The 17,210-nt window shown below is 40.7% G+C and overlaps 1 pseudogene across 1 annotated transcript in view; it reads left to right on the forward strand.

The window, feature by feature from the left end:
- Positions 1-2,019, forward strand: part of LOC116412055 — a 33,171-nt pseudogene extending 31,152 nt beyond the window's left edge. The window contains exon 36 of the transcript XR_004223501.1: positions 1,910-2,019. The product of XR_004223501.1 is annotated as an alpha-2-macroglobulin-like protein 1 (transcript). The remainder of the gene's footprint in view (positions 1-1,909) is intronic.
- Positions 2,020-17,210: the final 15,191 nt, after the last annotated feature.

A 17,210-nucleotide genomic window follows, 5' to 3' on the forward strand; every position in this document is an offset into this window, starting at 1 on the left:
GTAATGTTAAAATTTAGACTTTTTGACAGGAACAGTAAGACCAAAAATAGAACGTTTTAAGTAATGAAAATATAATATATAGGTATTTGGATCTGTTTTATCCGAAAACCCATCATCCAGATAGCTCTGAATTATGGGAAGACCACCTCCCATAGACTCCATTTTGGTCAAATAATTCTAATTTTAAAAAGCAATTTCCCTTTTCTCTGTAATAATAAAACAGTACCTGTACTTGATCCCAACTAAGATATAATTACCCCTTATTGGGGCAGAACAGCCCTATTGGGTTTATTTAATGGTTAAATGATTCCCTTTTCTCTGTAATAATAAAACAGTACCTGTACTTGATCCCAACTAAGATATAATTACCCCTTATTGGGGGCAGAACAGCCCTATTGGGTTTATTTAATGGTTAAATGATTCCCTTTTCTCTGTAATAATAAAACAGTACCTGTACTTGATCCCAACTAAGATATAATTACCCCTTATTGGGGCAGAACAGCCCTATTGGGTTTATTTCATGGTTAAATGATTCCCTTTTCTCTGTAATAATAAAACAGTACCTGTACTTGATCCCAACTAAGATATAATTACCCCTTATTGGGGGCAGAACAGCCCTATTGGGTTTATTTCATGGTTAAATGATTCCCGTTTCTCTGTAATAATAAAACAGTACCTGTACTTGATCCCAACTAAGATATAATTACCCCTTATTGGGGCAGAACAGCCCTATTGGGTTTATTTAATGGTTAAATGATTCCCTTTTCTCTGTAATAATAAAACAGAAATTTGTACTTGATCCCAAATAAGATATAATTACCCCTTATTGGGGCAGAACAGCCCTATTGGGTTTATTTAATGGTTAAATGATTCCCTTTTCTCTGTAATAATAAAACAGTATCTGTACTTGATCCCAACTAAGATATAATTACCCCTTATTGGGGGCAGAACAGCCCTATTGGGTTTATTTAATGGTTAAATGATTCCCTTTTCTCTGTAATAATAAAACAGTACCTGTACTTGATCCCAACTAAGATATAATTACCCCTTATTGGGGGCAGAACAGCCCTATTGGGTTTATTTCATGGTTAAATGATTCCCTTTTCTCTGTAATAATAAAACAGTACCTGTACTTGATCCCAACTAAGATATAATTACCCCTTATTGGGGGCAGAACAATCCTATTGGGTTTTATTCATTTTTAAATTATTTTTTAGTAGCCATAAGGTATAGATATCCATTTTACAGAAAGATCCCTTATCCAAAAAAACTCAAGTCCTGAGCATTTTAGATAACAGGTCCCATACCTGCATGCTGTTGCCCTGCACTGATCTGTTTCTGTGCTGAAACACCACTATAGCTGATATAAACCAACTGCTATTCTGCAATGGAGGAAAATGAAATAGGGCTAAATGGAACAGGTTCAATAGCAGAAAAGCTCTGTAGAACACCATTATATTCTACAGATCTGCTATCTGCTCTGTAACCTGAGCTTTTTCTCCTGTAAATGGCTGCCCCCATGGCTATTCAGCAGCTGATTTATACACAATTATATATCTATTGTAGTGTTTCTGAAGCAAATAAATCAGCTTGTACCAGTGCAGGGCAGCAGTACATTGTATTTTATTTGATGTAAAACACTTTCATCTTTTTGATGTTACTGTTCTTTTAAAGTCATGAGTGCAAAATAACTCATCGTTCTGAGATTTCTTCATGACAATTTTGACTTTTTGAAATTATCATTTCAAAAATATGTCGGACTAGCTCTTTATTTCCCTATCAGTGTTTATGACTGGTCATCTTCTAAATGTTCTTTTCCGGCCCAGCCCGGCCCCTGGGAGTCAGCCCAGTAACCTATAGCTGTATGGGCAGTATCTGTCTCACTCACCCAGGCTCTGTTTCTCCCTAGATGGAGACAAAGGCAACGCAAAATGAGATCTCTACAGGCAGATGCATGAGTGGAACAAAAACGTTACAATATATTTGCAAATCATGAAATTAAATATTTTTGTCGCTTTCTATCTGTGTCCCTTTTATTTTCTTGAGAGTGAGGATTTATACAGAACTAAAGCTCAGCACTGAATATTCAGTTCTTACAATATATCAGAGCTGGCGCACAGCAACCTGGGACGCTGCCCCTGGGGTGGGGCAAATGATCAGTCTCTCAGATGAGGCGGCACTCTTACAATTTGTTGGAGCTGTAAGATATAGACATTAGCTTTTCCCACATCTCCCTCTATAGGGGCTGAGGTCCCCACCATTGACAAAGGTTCTCAGCAGACTGGATGCTTAGGTATGAATGATCACTTCTGATCTGGTCAGATCTCTCGCTGACCAATTAGATACAGCAATTCACTCAATTTCGATAAAATTAAACCTGACGACGATCACTGAACCTGATCCTACAAAATTCCACCTCCATATACCTCTGTTGACATAGGAGATCAGGGTCTGATCTAAGGGTAGGCAGAAGAGGCATGTGCCTAGGGGGCAAAACTGGGGGGGCACTAGGCATGCAACTCTTGTCTGCCTACTCCTAGACCAGGCCCTTCAGTTCCTCTCATAAATCCTGTGGCCCCACTCCCTGCTGATCCCTCTATTCACAAGTGTGTGCATAAGCGCTTATGATAGGGGGGCGGGGAAGGTTGTATAAATGACTATTGACTGGTCCATCCCTTAGATCAGGGGCTCCTCTATGGGTTAAACTGGGTCGATCCCCTACATACTGTAAGTTTGCAGTAAGAGGTTGACTTTGTTCTTATCTCAATCAGGGGTTACTGATCTTAGCCAAGGGGCTGTGCTCCAGGTGCTGAGGTATGAATGGTAGCAGGCACTGGGGGCAGAACTGAGAATAGGCTTGAAAGTGACTTGGAGTGTGAGGGGGTGGTTGGTGCTGGGGTGATTTTAATATATGTGACACTGGATGACACCAGACCTAACTGAGCTGCATAATTTACTTACAAATGAAATCCCACTAATTTAGACCAGGGACTGGGATCTACCAGCCGAGGTACTAATTGGCTGCAGGCTATGGGAAGTGCACTGGGAATAGCTCCTAGGAGATTACGGTATAGAGGGGAGAGGGCTGGAGCGGTGTTAAGGATGGCAGTATATTGTAACAAGTGGGACCAAAACTGCACATACATATTTATAGAGTGTGGTATAGAGAATATATATATATATATATATAGCTTGCACTGGGTAAGAAGAGAGATGAGGGTTATATAGTGATCGGGTTAAACCCTTCATTTTCACCCTTTTATATCTATAAAGACAAACTCCTTACCTGCAGGGGAGGAACTAGAAAGTAGGAACACACATGGTAGACTTCCTTCAGGTAGCTTCTAAAGATAGACGGATATGTGGAATACAGACTTTCACTTGTCTTCTTTCTCCCCAAACATAATGCAGAGGACATTGTCTTTTCAGCTTGCTTAAGAGCCCTGGATAGGTAAAGAGATGACAGTTATAGAGTGGCCTTGTTCAACTCTTAATTTTTCAATTTTTTGTATCTATAAAGACAAATTCCTTACCTGCAGGGGAGGAAACAGACAGGTGTTACTTGTTAGAGTTGCATGAATGGATGTGTGAAGAGTTCTGAAACTGCCGGGGTACAGATGTTAGAACAGCATTGTATGTAGCAGACAGATGATGTCGAAGGCCCCCACCTCTGTTTTGGGATGGTTTCTACACTTTAACCTGAATAGCCTCTTTCACACCTCTTTCAAACCAGCGGTCTTCAACTGCTCTCTTGGAGAGCAGTTGCTTTGTCTCCCCAATGTAAAGGTCTGTGCACTCCTCGCTGCACTGGACTGCGTATACAACATTTTTGTTTTTCTTTTGGTGTTGGATCCTTTGGCTGTACAAGTTTTTGTCTCAGTGTGTTGCTAGATTTGAAAAACACAGGGATGTGGTGTTTATTGAAAATTCTCCTGTTTAAAAGTGCAACCCAGTGTATTCCCTGTAAAATAAGATAAATACTTTATTAGTAGGAGAAACTGCCTTTTATTACTTACAGTTCTAGATAATAGAAATGTTTGTGCCTCTATTGCACAGAGACAGCTGGTACCTGAAATCACAGACCTCCCCATCATTTGGGGTGATTATAAGAATGACAAGAGGGGTTCTTACAGAGGCTCATAACAAGTGTATATCTTGGACTTTTACACCCACACAATTTTTCTAGTAGTAGTCTTTTTTGTAGAAATGTATCAACATTTGGTGTGTTTGATACTTTAGCATGACAATAAAGATATTTAGTTATGGAACTCAGGCCCATAAAAAAAAAAGCTTGCACACATTTAGAGCAGTCCCCTTTGGTGTTGGCAGCTTCCAAGTGAATTTTGATTATATTAATAATCTGCCCTCTTGCTTAGGTAGGTACTAACATTGTCGGGCCTAAGTCTGACCCAACCAGCACTCAACTGTACTTACAGTCAGACCTACAATGGCTCCTCTAGTAACGGCTAGACATAGCAAGACAACTAAAATATGAACCTACCTTAAAGAAAGGACTTCTCATGACTTCCTCAGCATCTTGTTGGCTTGACCCAAGGTGGTTTTGGGGCTCTTTGCACAACTACAAAAAATGATCATTGGTTATGCACATCAGTATAAAGATAATCAGAATATAAACACACAATGAGCAGAGTGCATGTCACTCATTGCTATGGCCACATACGTTTCTTATAATCAACTTGGTGTCTTCATCTAGACCATCTGGATACACTACATCTTCATTGACAATTTTCTTGATTGTTGTCTCTCTAAGTTTTGCTCCAAATGGTGTCTGTAAATGGGAAAATGTGTTTGTTTCGGAAGCCACTGGAGTAATGGAACCCATTTAATATGAAGATGTCTAAGCGGTCCCAATTTAACATAACATATTTACATAGAAATAGAAATGGTCACTGTGAGAATGGTAAGAACAATTTCAACCAGGTAAAGCTGTGTCCCAGCACCACTCCCTGCCTGATCATGAGCATTCTGTAAATAATGATTCCCATGGACCACCAGTCCACTGCTCTAGTATAGGAATCATTTCTGAATATCTCTGGCGCCATATAAGCTATAAAGTTCCGCACTTGCCTCCAGTCCTGTCCATGTAACCAATAATCATTAATTAGCTGTATATTATGTACCCCTGAGTTAACGGTACATGCACCAACAGTGGCCCATAAAGTACTAAACTGATCCCGTATATCAGTGCTGTCCAACTGGCGGCCCCTCTGTGTGGCCCCCCACCTGTCTGGCTGCTTTGATGGCTTACTCTTGTGTAAGCATTAAATGGTATCAGTACTGTGATTAACTGCCCCCCTGCATGGTTCCACCTCAGATTCAGGCTGCAATCAGGCTGTATTGTTTAAATATGTAATCCCCTGTGTTGTTCACACCTTTTAATTTCTGCATTGTTCCCCCCCTGCAGTGTTCACACCTCAGGCTCAGGCTGTAATCACTCCCATTGTTCCCCTGTTCACACCTCAGGAGCAGTAGAAACCCACAAATAATCCCTGCACACTACAAAAAGAACATATACTGAGGTGGTACTGCAATTATAAAGTTTTTTAATATATAGTTATTGTGCAGACTGTAGGAGCAGTGCCAGCATTGTGTCACTGTAGGTTGCCTGTGTGTGCCATACACACAGGCAGCATAGGGCAAGCAGAGTATGGCACACACAGGCAGGGTAGGGAAGGCAGAGTATGGCAGGTTTTTGCTGTACTACAACCATTAATATGGGTATGGTCATGTGATAACATGGGTGTGGTTTCAAGTGGGTGCAGTTTCAAAAAGGGGAGTGGTCAAAACTGGCTTCCATTATCAGCCCTCCACCACGCAGGTCGGAAAAATTCTGGCCCTCGGTACAACAGAAGTTGGACAGCACTGCCGTATATTATCATATGAGAAAATTTTACCTTCTTTACAGAGGCCAAAGTCTGCTATTTTTGCATATCCTTGGCCATCCAGCAGTATGTTCTATGGCTTTAAATCTCTGTTTTAAGAGAAGTAAATATTTATATAAATTATTTGATTATAACACAGGCTGGGCATGATGGCTAATCTCTTACAAGGTAGAGTGTAACCAGCCCTCTAGAGACATCAGTTATTACTAAAACCAAGGATAAATGCCCTACTTACCTGTGAACAACGTTATAATCAGGCAGGAATTTCAGTCCTAGGACTGAGCAGGCCGAGTAGAAACTACAGAGAGTTGAAAAGAGAAAACTCCGTTTTTACTTTATGAACACAGGGTTATACATCTATATGGCAACACCAATGCTTACAGATAATTACAGCAGCAGAAAAAAGAAAACATTTGTACACATTTGTAGTGCACTAATAGTGCTACAATAGCAATTCCATAGTCAGAGTCATATTCCAGTGGGAATAAAGCGCCACCCATGCCGTGTCTATTAATTAGCCAATACTAATAATACCATTTAGGTGCATTGGTCAGGAATAAGGATATCACCCATGTGACCCTCCCTAAAAGCCCAGTAGCACTTACATAGTTCTCTCCAGGGATATCCCTCATCTCAGCTGGAATGCCAAGTCCCCTCCTTCTGCATATTCCATCACAAAACAGATGTGATGGCCAGTGTTAAAAAAGAGGTGAATAGAGACACAACAAAATCATTTTTTTTCGCCAGCAGGAGAATGCACTGCTCTGAGAGAACACTGGGAAATAACACCATCAAAAAGTCATGCAATGAAAAATATAAAGTAAATACATTTATATTGTAATGTGTCTGCACATGTATTGTCATTGTAATTTAAGTAAATGACTCTTCTCATACAACATTGAAAATTTTACTGGGGCTACAACTAAGGAAGTTTAATTCAAAAACAGTATAGTTCTGTTTAACCCACTTCCTTAATCCATGGAAGGTGTTCAGTTCATTCTTCTTTATTAATATATATATATATCCAGATACAGAAGCCTATTATTAGACCCTGTCCTAATATCTCACCAATGCTTTCTCAGCAGCAGCCTCTTGAACATTGTCTTCTCCATCCTGTGGCTTTTCCTCCTCCTTCTGACTCTTCGGGATCACAGACCTAAGAATGGATCCATCTGGGGAAGGATCAGCAGGAATTGCTAGAAATGCAACAAAAATAAGAGAACAATTTTTTATTAAAACAAATATCACACCACCCTATATATATATATATATATATATATATATATATATATATATATTTATTTATTTTATATGAAGTTTAGGCATGGCATCAGTGTTGATCATGATGTTAATGGTTATGGGCACCTTTAGAACTCAGTAAGTACATACAATACAACTAATTATTTAATAAATCTATCTGGAGGAGTCTGGACTTCTTTCTCTTCCATGTTATCCTTTGCCTTTGGGATTGACTCATTATCTGAGACCTGAAGGAGAAGATAGATAGCACTTGATTGGTTTTCGGCAGAACAACAGTGATGTGTATTTTATTCATAAATTAGTTAGTACAACAAATGCTGCCAATATATTGTACTTACTCTAAAGGCCCTAATGGGAGCAACACACCAATTAAACAAATTGAGTGCTTTCTCTCATTTTCTATCTCACTGGGCTTCTCTCCATGCAAGTCCATATCATGGGAAGTATCTGAATAAAAATGATACTCAGTTATAGGTGGGCTTGCAATAGTAATCACTATCACTAGTGGCTTGGGTCCTCTGATCGGTCATTGAACAGTATATAATTGGTGGAATAGTCACTAAATTAATTATCCATTTACTCTAGTTCAGATTATAGGACTTGAAGCTCTTTTTATCTTTTGGAGGTACAACTTGATACCCACATTTGACTCCCCAAAAAAGAGAAGTCTATTCCAGGTTTGGTTATGGCTACTCCTTGACTACTGATGTTTTCCTATTAGTTATATTGCCAAACGAACACCAGGTATAATCATCAAAAATTAGAAAATAAAGGATGATATTTGTAAGCAAGTTATTAAATACTGTACCTGAAAATTGCTGGTCTTCAGAAGCCCATGCTTCATGGGGTCTAAAATTATCTTCTTTGTCTGTACTACCCCACGTGGCAATAAGGTCCTGTAAACGCAAAATGTTAAAAGACATTTAGCATTTTGTACTATAAAATATAAAGCTTATGAAATACAGTCAGTATTATAAAAGACAAAGACACTGAATGCAATGTATATACATCAATAACATCAATATATATAGTCTCAATACTGCTTTGTGAGAATTCCATCCTTTCTCCAATTCCTACAGGCACATCAGCTCTGTCGTTGGCAATGGAATCCTCTTGTTCTTTTAAAAGACTTAGGTCCTTCACAAACCCATGCTTCAAGGGGGGGTTTGATAACCTATTATGGCCTCCTTGACAACAAGCTCAGCCCACTTGGCAACAATGTGCTGTAAATGTAAAATTTTAAAACACATTTAGCATTTTCTATAACTATGAAATATAAAACAGCTGAAATACAGTCAATATTATATTCCCCCCTCCCCCTGAACAAAACCTGCCCTTATTCTGAGTAGGCAATAACTGGGCCCAAACATAGACCATCGTTCTGTGTTTTTCTAAACAGAATGGAAAGCAGATTTGTTGGATTATGGGATGCAGTCTGGCAATGCAGGAGAATATGAATGGGAGTGAATTCTGGAAGCTGAATGTTATGGGTTATGAAGCTCAAAGAAGCATCAGGAGCCAATTGGCTCTCTGGGCGCTTCTTTCTGTCTATTTCATCAGGCTTCAGCACCGGCTGTGCCATGGGGAAATCTCCATCGCTTAAGTAAGAAGCAAGGTCATATTTATACAATACCTTTTTCCCCTTGGCAACTAAAATTACCGCTGGCACAGGTCCTGCAAAAATATAAAAGAAAATACTGTATATTATTTACTAAGAACATTTTATTCAACTGTTTCCTTCAAGGTTAATTAAAAGAAATCACACTTTAATGTCCCTATTACTTGGCGAATGGAGCACCCCAAGACATATAAAGAATCAGAGTTTGATGACCCCAAAAACATGGAACCACAAAACCCCTTTTTTCAGCCCTGAGAAGTCTTCAAAAAGGGCCCCACTAAGTCTGAAATGTTGCCTTTCTGTGGAATGCTTTTGGGCTAAAGTTCCCAGATGGCATGTTACACTTGTCTATGGGATACCAACTTTGCCTTTAATTTTGGGCAAGGTTTAATATTTACAGTTCCCTTTAAGATAAAGTGTAATGTGTAAATCCACAGCACTGGGCAAAGGGCACTCATAAACGCATGCACTAATTGTACCGTGCTGTGGAATATGTTGGTGCTTTAAAAAATATGTTTTGAGAAAAAGAAGAAAAAAAAGTAATTGGTATCTCTTTAATACTGCACCTTTGGGTTCTTCGGCTTCTTTCACGTGTATTAAAGTAACACACGGCCTTGTACAAATCTTCTTGGGAATAATAAGTTCGTCGCTTTTGGACTCCTGAGGAAACATAATAACGTACCAGATATTACTATGGATTTCATAAATACATTAAGATTGGGGGGCTGATTTATTAAGGTATTGAGGTTTGGGATTGGGGTATAGTTTATCACAATTGTTTTGATAAACAATACACCTACAACACTGCCCTGTTCTACACATCCCTACAATTCCCCTATCCCTCCCATGAACCCCTTAAAGCTTTATATCCTGGATAAAACTCATACAGGATGTAGAATGAGTGGTTGTATTATATGGATCTCATATGTCTAATGATTTATTTTTTAGTCTCTACTAGGATACAGATATTCTGATCATTTGTACCCACCAACATCACAATCATTTCAGAATAATGAACACTAGAATCAACAACAGTCATATTCTCTGATTCCTCCAATTCTGACTCTTGAGCATTTTGAATTACAGATTCTAGGGGGCAAAACTGGGGGGGGCACTAGGCATGCAACTCTTGTCTGCCTACTCCTAGACCAGGCCCTTCAGTTCCTCTCATAAATCCTGTGGCCCCACTCCCTGCTGATCCCTCTATTCACAAGTGTGTGCATAAGCGCTTATGATAGGGGGGCGGAGAAGGTTGTATAAATGACTATTGACTGGTCCATCCCTTAGATCAAGGGCTCCTCTATGGGTTAAACTGGGTCGATCCCCTACATACTGTAAGTTTGCAGTAAGAGGTTGACTTTGTTCTTATCTCAATCAGGGGTTACTGATCTTAGCCTAGGGGCTGTGCTCCAGGTGCTGAGGTATGAATGGTAGCAGGCACTGGGGCAAAACTGAGAATAGGCTTGAAAGTGACTTGGAGTGTGAGGGGGTGGTTGGTGCTGGGGTGATTTTAATATATGTGACACTGGATGACACCAGACCTAACTGAGCTGCATAAATTACTTACAAATGAAATCCCACTAATTTAGACCAGGGACTGGGATCTACCAGCCGAGGTACTAATTGGCTGCAGGCTATGGGAAGTGCACTGGGAATAGCTCCTAGGAGATTACGGTATAGAGGGGAGAGGGCTGGAGCGGTGTTAAGGATGGCAGTATATTGTGTGGGACCAAAACTGCACATACATATTTATAGAGTGTGGTATAGAGAATATATATATATATATATATATAGCTTGCCCTGGGTAAGAAGAGAGATGAGGGTTATATAGTGATCGGGTTAAACCCTTCATTTTCACCCTTTTATATCTATAAAGACAAACTCCTTACCTGCAGGGGAGGAACTAGAAAGTAGGAACACACATGGTAGACTTCCTTCAGGTAGCTTCTAAAGATAGACGGATATGTGGAATACAGACTTTCACTTGTCTTCTTTCTCCCCAAACGTAATGCAGAGGACATTGTCTTTTCAGCTTGCTTAAGAGCCCTGGATAGGTAAAGAGATGACAGTTATAGAGTGGCCTTGTTCAACTCTTAATTTTTCAATTTTTTGTATCTATAAAGACAAATTCCTTACCTGCAGGGGAGGAAACAGACAGGTGTTACTGTTTGAGTTGCATGAATGGATGTGTGAAGAGTTCTGAAACTGCCGGGGTACAGATGTTAGAACAGCATTGTATGTAGCAGACTGATGATGTCGAAGGCCCCCACCTCTGTTTTGGGATGGTTTCTACACTTTAACCTGAATAGCCTCTTTCACACCTCTTTCAAACCAGCGGTCTTCTTTGTCGGTCTTGGAGAGCAGTTGCTTTGTCTCCCCAATGTAAAGGTCTGTGCACTCCTCGCTGCACTGGACTGCGTATACAACATTTTTGTTTTTCTTTTGGTGTTGGATCCTTTGGGTGTACAAGTTTTTGTCTCAGTGTGTTGCTAGATTCGAAAAACAGGGATGTGGTGTTTATTGAAAATTCTCCTGTTTAAAAGTGCAACCCAGTGTATTCCCTGTAAAATAAGATAAATACTTTATTAGTAGGAGAAACTGCCTTTTATTACTTACAGTTCTAGATAATAGAAATGTTTGTGCCTCTATTGCACAGAGACAGCTGGTACCTGAAATCACAGACCTCCCCATCATTTGGGGTGATTATAAGAATGACAAGAGGGGTTCTTACAGAGGCTCATAACAAGTGTATATCTTGGACTTTTACACCCACACAATTTTTCTAGTAGTAGTCTTTTTTGTAGAAATGTATCAACATTTGGTGTGTTTGATACTTTAGCACGACAATAAAGATATTTAGTTATGGAACTCAGGCCCATAAAAAAAAAAGCTTGCACACATTTAGAGCAGTCCCCTTTGGTGTTGGCAGCTTCCAAGTGAATTTTGATTATATTAATAATCTGCCCTCTTGCTTAGGTAGGTACTAACATTGTCGGGCCTAAGTCTGACCCAACCAGCACTCAACTGTACTTACAGTCAGACCTACAATGGCTCCTCTAGTAACGGCTAGACATAGCAAGACAACTAAAATATGAACCTACCTTAAAGAAAGGACTTCTCATGACTTCCTCAGCATCTTGTTGGCTTGACCCAAGGTGGTTTTGGGGCTCTTTGCACAACTACAAAAAATGATCATTGGTTATGCACATCAGTATAAAGATAATCAGAATATAAACACACAATGAGCAGAGTGCATGTCACTCATTGCTATGGCCACATACGTTTCTTATAATCAACTTGGTGTCTTCATCTAGACCATCTGGATACACTACATCCTCATTGACAATTTTCTTGATTGTTGTCTCTCTAAGTTTTGCTCCAAATGGTGTCTGTAAATGGGAAAATGTGTTTGTTTAGGAAGCCACTGGAGTAATGGAACCCATTTAATATGAAGATGTCTAAGCGGTCCCAATTTAACATAACATATTTACATAGAAATAGAAATGGTCACTGTGAGAATGGTAAGAACAATTTCAACCAGGTAAAGCTGTGTCCCAGCACCACTCCCTGCCTGATCATGAGCATTCTGTAAATAATGATTCCCATGGACCACCAGTCCACTGCTCTAGTATAGGAATCATTTCTGAATATCTCTGGCGCCATATAAGCTAAAGTTCCGCACTTGCCTCCAGTCCTGTCCATGTAACCAATAATCCTTAATTAGCTGTATATTATGTACCCCTGAGTTAACGGTACATGCACCAACAGTGGCCCATAAAGTACTAAACTGATCCCGTATATCAGTGCTGTCCAACTGGCGGCCCCTCTGTGTGGCCCCCCACCTGTCTGGCTGCTTTGATGGCTTACTCTTGTGTAAGCATTAAATGGTATCAGTACTGTGATTAACTGCCCCCCCTGCATGGTTCCACCTCAGATTCAGGCTGTAATCAGGCTGTATTGTTTAAAAAGTAATCCCCTGTGTTGTTCACACCTTTTAATTTCTGCATTGTTCCCCCCCTGCAGTGTTCACACCTCAGGCTCAGGCTGTAATCACTCCCATTGTTCCCCTGTTCACACCTCAGGAGCAGTAGAAACCCACAAATAATCCCTGCACACTACAAAAAGAACATATACTGAGGTGGTACTGCAATTATAAAGTTTTTTAATATATAGTTATTGTGCAGACTGTAGGAGCAGTGCCAGCATTGTGTCACTGTAGGTTGCCTGTGTGTGCCATACACACAGGCAGCATAGGGCAAGCAGAGTATGGCACACACAGGCAGGGTAGGGAAGGCGGAGTATGGCACACACAGGCAGAGTATGGCACACACAGGCCAAGTATGGCACAAACCAGCCAAGAATGGCAAACACATTGAAAGTATGGCACACGCAGGCAGGGTAGGGAAGGCAGAGTATGGAACACACAGGCAGGGTAGGGCAGGCAGAGTATGGCACACACAGGCCAAGTATGGCACAAACCAGCCAAGTATGGCACACAGGCAGGCAGAGTATGGCAGGTTTTTGCTGTACTACAACCATTAATATGGGTATGGTCATGTGATAACATAGGTGTGGTTTCAAGTGGGTGCGGTTTCAAAAAGGGGAGTGGTCAAAACTGGCTTCCATTATCGGCCCTCCACCACGCAGGTCGGAAAAATTCCGGCCCTCGGTACAACAGAAGTTGGACAGCACTGCCGTATATTATCATATGAGAAAATCTTACCTTCTTTACAGAGGCCAAAGTCTGCTATTTTTGCATATCCTTGGCCATCCAGCAGTATGTTCTATGGCTTTAAATCTCTGTTTTAAGAGAAGTAAATATTTATATAAATTATTTGATTATAACACAGGCTGGGCATGATGGTTAATCTCTTACAAGGTAGAGTGTAACCAGCCCTCTAGAGACATCAGTTATTACTAAAACCAAGGATAAATGCCCTACTTACCTGTGAACAATGTTATAATCAGGCAGGAATTTCAGTCCTAGGACTGAGCAGGCCGAGTAGAAACTACAGAGAGTTGAAAAGAGAAAACTCCGTTTTTACTTTATGAACACAGGGTTATACATCTATATGGCAACACCAATGCTTACAGATAATTACAGCAGCAGAAAAAAGAAAACATTTGTACACATTTGTAGTGCACTAATAGTGCTACAATAGCAATTCCATAGTCAGTAGCACTTTTTTTAGCCCTGAGAAAGTCTTCAAAAAGTGCCCCACTAAGCCTGACATGTTGCCTTTCTGTGGAATGCTTTTGGGCTAAAGTTCCCAGATGGCATGTTACACTTGTCTATGGGATACCAACTTTGCCTTTAATTTTGGGCAAGGTTTAATATTTATAGTTCCCTTTAAGATAAAGTGTAATGTGTAAATCTACAGCACTGGGCAAAGGGCAGTCATAAACGCATGCACTAATTGTACAGTGCTGCGGAATATGTTGGTGCTTTAAAAATATGTGTTGAGAAAAAGAAGAAAAAAAGTTCATTGGTATCTCTTTAATACGTCACATGACTCACTAAAACTTTTTATTTACCGTATATACTCGAGTATAAGCCGAGTTTTTCAGGCCAAAAAAATTTGCTGAAAAAATATATACAGTAGTCATCACTGCGCGCTCCCACCTCCACCCCCCGCATCATGCGCGGCACGAATGAATGCGGCGCGGGACGTCTTCATGCGCGCGCCAGTGTTCCGGTACTTTGAAGCTGTGGGGTAAGCAGTAACAGCCTGAGTATACCATGCGCACGGGATGCGCGCACTACACCATTAAGGGTCATTCAGTCTGCGATTGATCTCTAATGGCGTCCATTATTCAAGCGAAAATCACTTCTGCTTCTGCTGAACGATGCCTGCTGCTGATCCAGACTCTGCCAAATCCTCCACGGACACCGATCCTAAACAAGAAACAAGTAAGAATGAATCTATGTGTCAGCATATGGCTAAAAGGGGGCCTAGCCTAAATTCATTTCAGCCCTATTTGGGCTTCATTCACACTAACTTGGCAGGCTTTATTACAGTTCTTCCTTCGTGGAAGCAGCTATAATCATATCATCTGCAACTTCTCTGCTGTGTTTTGATAAAAGTCCTGGGTAAATTCAGATTGTTCGTCAATATTTGATTCCCTTTTGTGATACATGGCTTCCAAGAAGATTTTGGACATTTTGTACGCATCATGTACCGCTTTCTGGTACGTCTTTAAAAACTCAATAAAATCCTTGGACACACAGTCAGTTTCCAAGCATAGGGCGGCTCAGAGAAGGGCTTGGGGATTTTGCGTCTTTTATATCTTTCTTTTGGAGGCTTTTAGTGGATGCGGTAAATCATTTTTTCACTGTAGTTACTTTTCTGGTCTTTTCATTGGATTTCTTTTCTTCAAACTTTGAAAACGTAAGAGATTGTGGCCCTGCCTGGGCTCCCTGGCCGCTGGCATATGCCTCCTCTTCTTCACATTGTAGGCGTTCTGCAAGTTCCCGGTCATCCTGGATTTGCTTCTGCCGAGCTTTCTGGTTACACTCCAACTTCTGACACCATGTGGCAGATTTACAAATCCACGAATTCGAATCCCGAATGGGAAAAATTCGGATTGGAAACGAAAATTTCTGAAGATCGCAAATATTGCGAAAATGCTTACGAAAAAATCTTATTAGTCACGATAATATCGTACTGGCGATCCGAAAGTCACAAAATTTTCGTACCGAACCATTGTAAGCAGCGGTAATACCTTTCGAAATACCTTACGAAAAAGTCGTGCGGTATACGAAAAAGTCATGCGGTGTACGAAAAAGTCGTGCGATGTACGAAAAAGTCATGCGTGTACGAAAAAGTCTGAAGCATGTGGGTAAGACAGTGAACCAGATCACAGGCACGCGCAGGAACTGGTCTTGTAGAGAATAACTTTTACTAAAGGTTAACACAGCAACATATAACAGTACACTGCAAAATGGCGGCTCTTAGACTTCCACACACACAGTACAGGAACAGGAAGAAGAGAGCATGTGACCAGCTGCTGTCCCAAGCTTAAGGTGACAGCGTAATATATTACAGTAAACAAACAAGGACAAACCCCTGTAGTATCCCATTAAGCTGCCAAGCAATGCCCTCCTCTTTAAGCAATGCCAGGCAGCAGCTGTAGGGCAAACAAGGCTTTGAGCTGTATAAGGGGCATAGATTCACGGGTGGGGGGGTTATTCTTCCCCTTTACAGAGCGCTGGTAAGGCCCCATCTAGAATACGCCGGGCAGTTTTGGCCTCCAGTGCTCAAATGGGACATTACTGAGTTAAAGAGGGTCCAGAGAAGGGCAACTAAGCTGGTAAAGGGTATGGAAAGTCTCAGTTATGAAGAGACTGGCTAAGTTAGGGTTGTAGAAGAGGTGCTTAAGGGGTGGATATGATAACTACACTGAATGTATAAATATATAAGGGGATCATATAATAATCTCTCTAATGTTTTATTTACCAGTGCTGTGAAGTTGTGGGATTTTCTCCCTGAATCAGTGGTACTGGCTGATACATTAGATAGGTACAAGAAGGGGCTGGATGGCTTTTTCGCAAGTGAGGGAATACAGGGTTATGGGAGATAGCTCTCAGTACAAGTGAGGGAATACAGGGGTATGGGAGATAGCTCTCAGTACAAGTGAGGGAATACAGGGGTAGGGGGGATAGCTCTCAGTACAAGTGAGGGAATACAGGGGTAGGGGAGATAGCTCTCAGTACAAGTGAGGGAATACAGGGGTAGGGGAGATAGCTCTCAGTACAAGTGAGGGAATACAGGGTTATGGGAGATAGCTCTCAGTACAAGTGAGGGAATACAGGGGTAGGGGGGATAGCTCTCAGTACAAGTGAGGGAATACAGGGGTAGGGGGGATAGCTCTCAGTACAAGTGAGGGAATACAGGGGTAGGGGGATAGCTCTCAGTACAAGTGAGGGAATACAGGGGTATGGGAGATAGCTCTTAGTACAAGTTGATCCAGGGGTTGGTCCAATTGCCATTTGGAGTCAGGAAGGAATTTTTTCCCCTCTGTGGCAAATTAGAGAGGCCTCAGATGGGGTTTTTTGCCTTCCTCTGGATCAACTAGCAGTTAGGCAGGTAATATAGAGGCCTTATGGTTGAACTTGATGGACATATGTCTTTTTTTTTTTCAACCTAACTTACTATGTTAAAATAAATATATATATATATTATTATTATTTTTATTAGCCAATTTGTAGGGAAGCTTTTATTGTGAGTTTGTCTGGGATGTTACAATTCGTTGCGCTTATCCATACTGAGTTAACTGACAGGAAAGTATTTCCTCTGTGATGTATGATTTTTACTTTTGTATAAAGTGTGTTTTTCCTGCTTTTCCATTGTGATTAAGTGCACTTGCGCACAAAACGCGTCAGGCGTGGTGCAAATTAAGCTAAGTTTTTAATCAGTAGCCTATTAGAT

Source organism: Xenopus tropicalis, chromosome 7 (assembly GCF_000004195.4).
Source record: "Xenopus tropicalis strain Nigerian chromosome 7, UCB_Xtro_10.0, whole genome shotgun sequence".
Lineage (NCBI taxonomy): Eukaryota > Metazoa > Chordata > Amphibia > Anura > Pipidae > Xenopus > Xenopus tropicalis.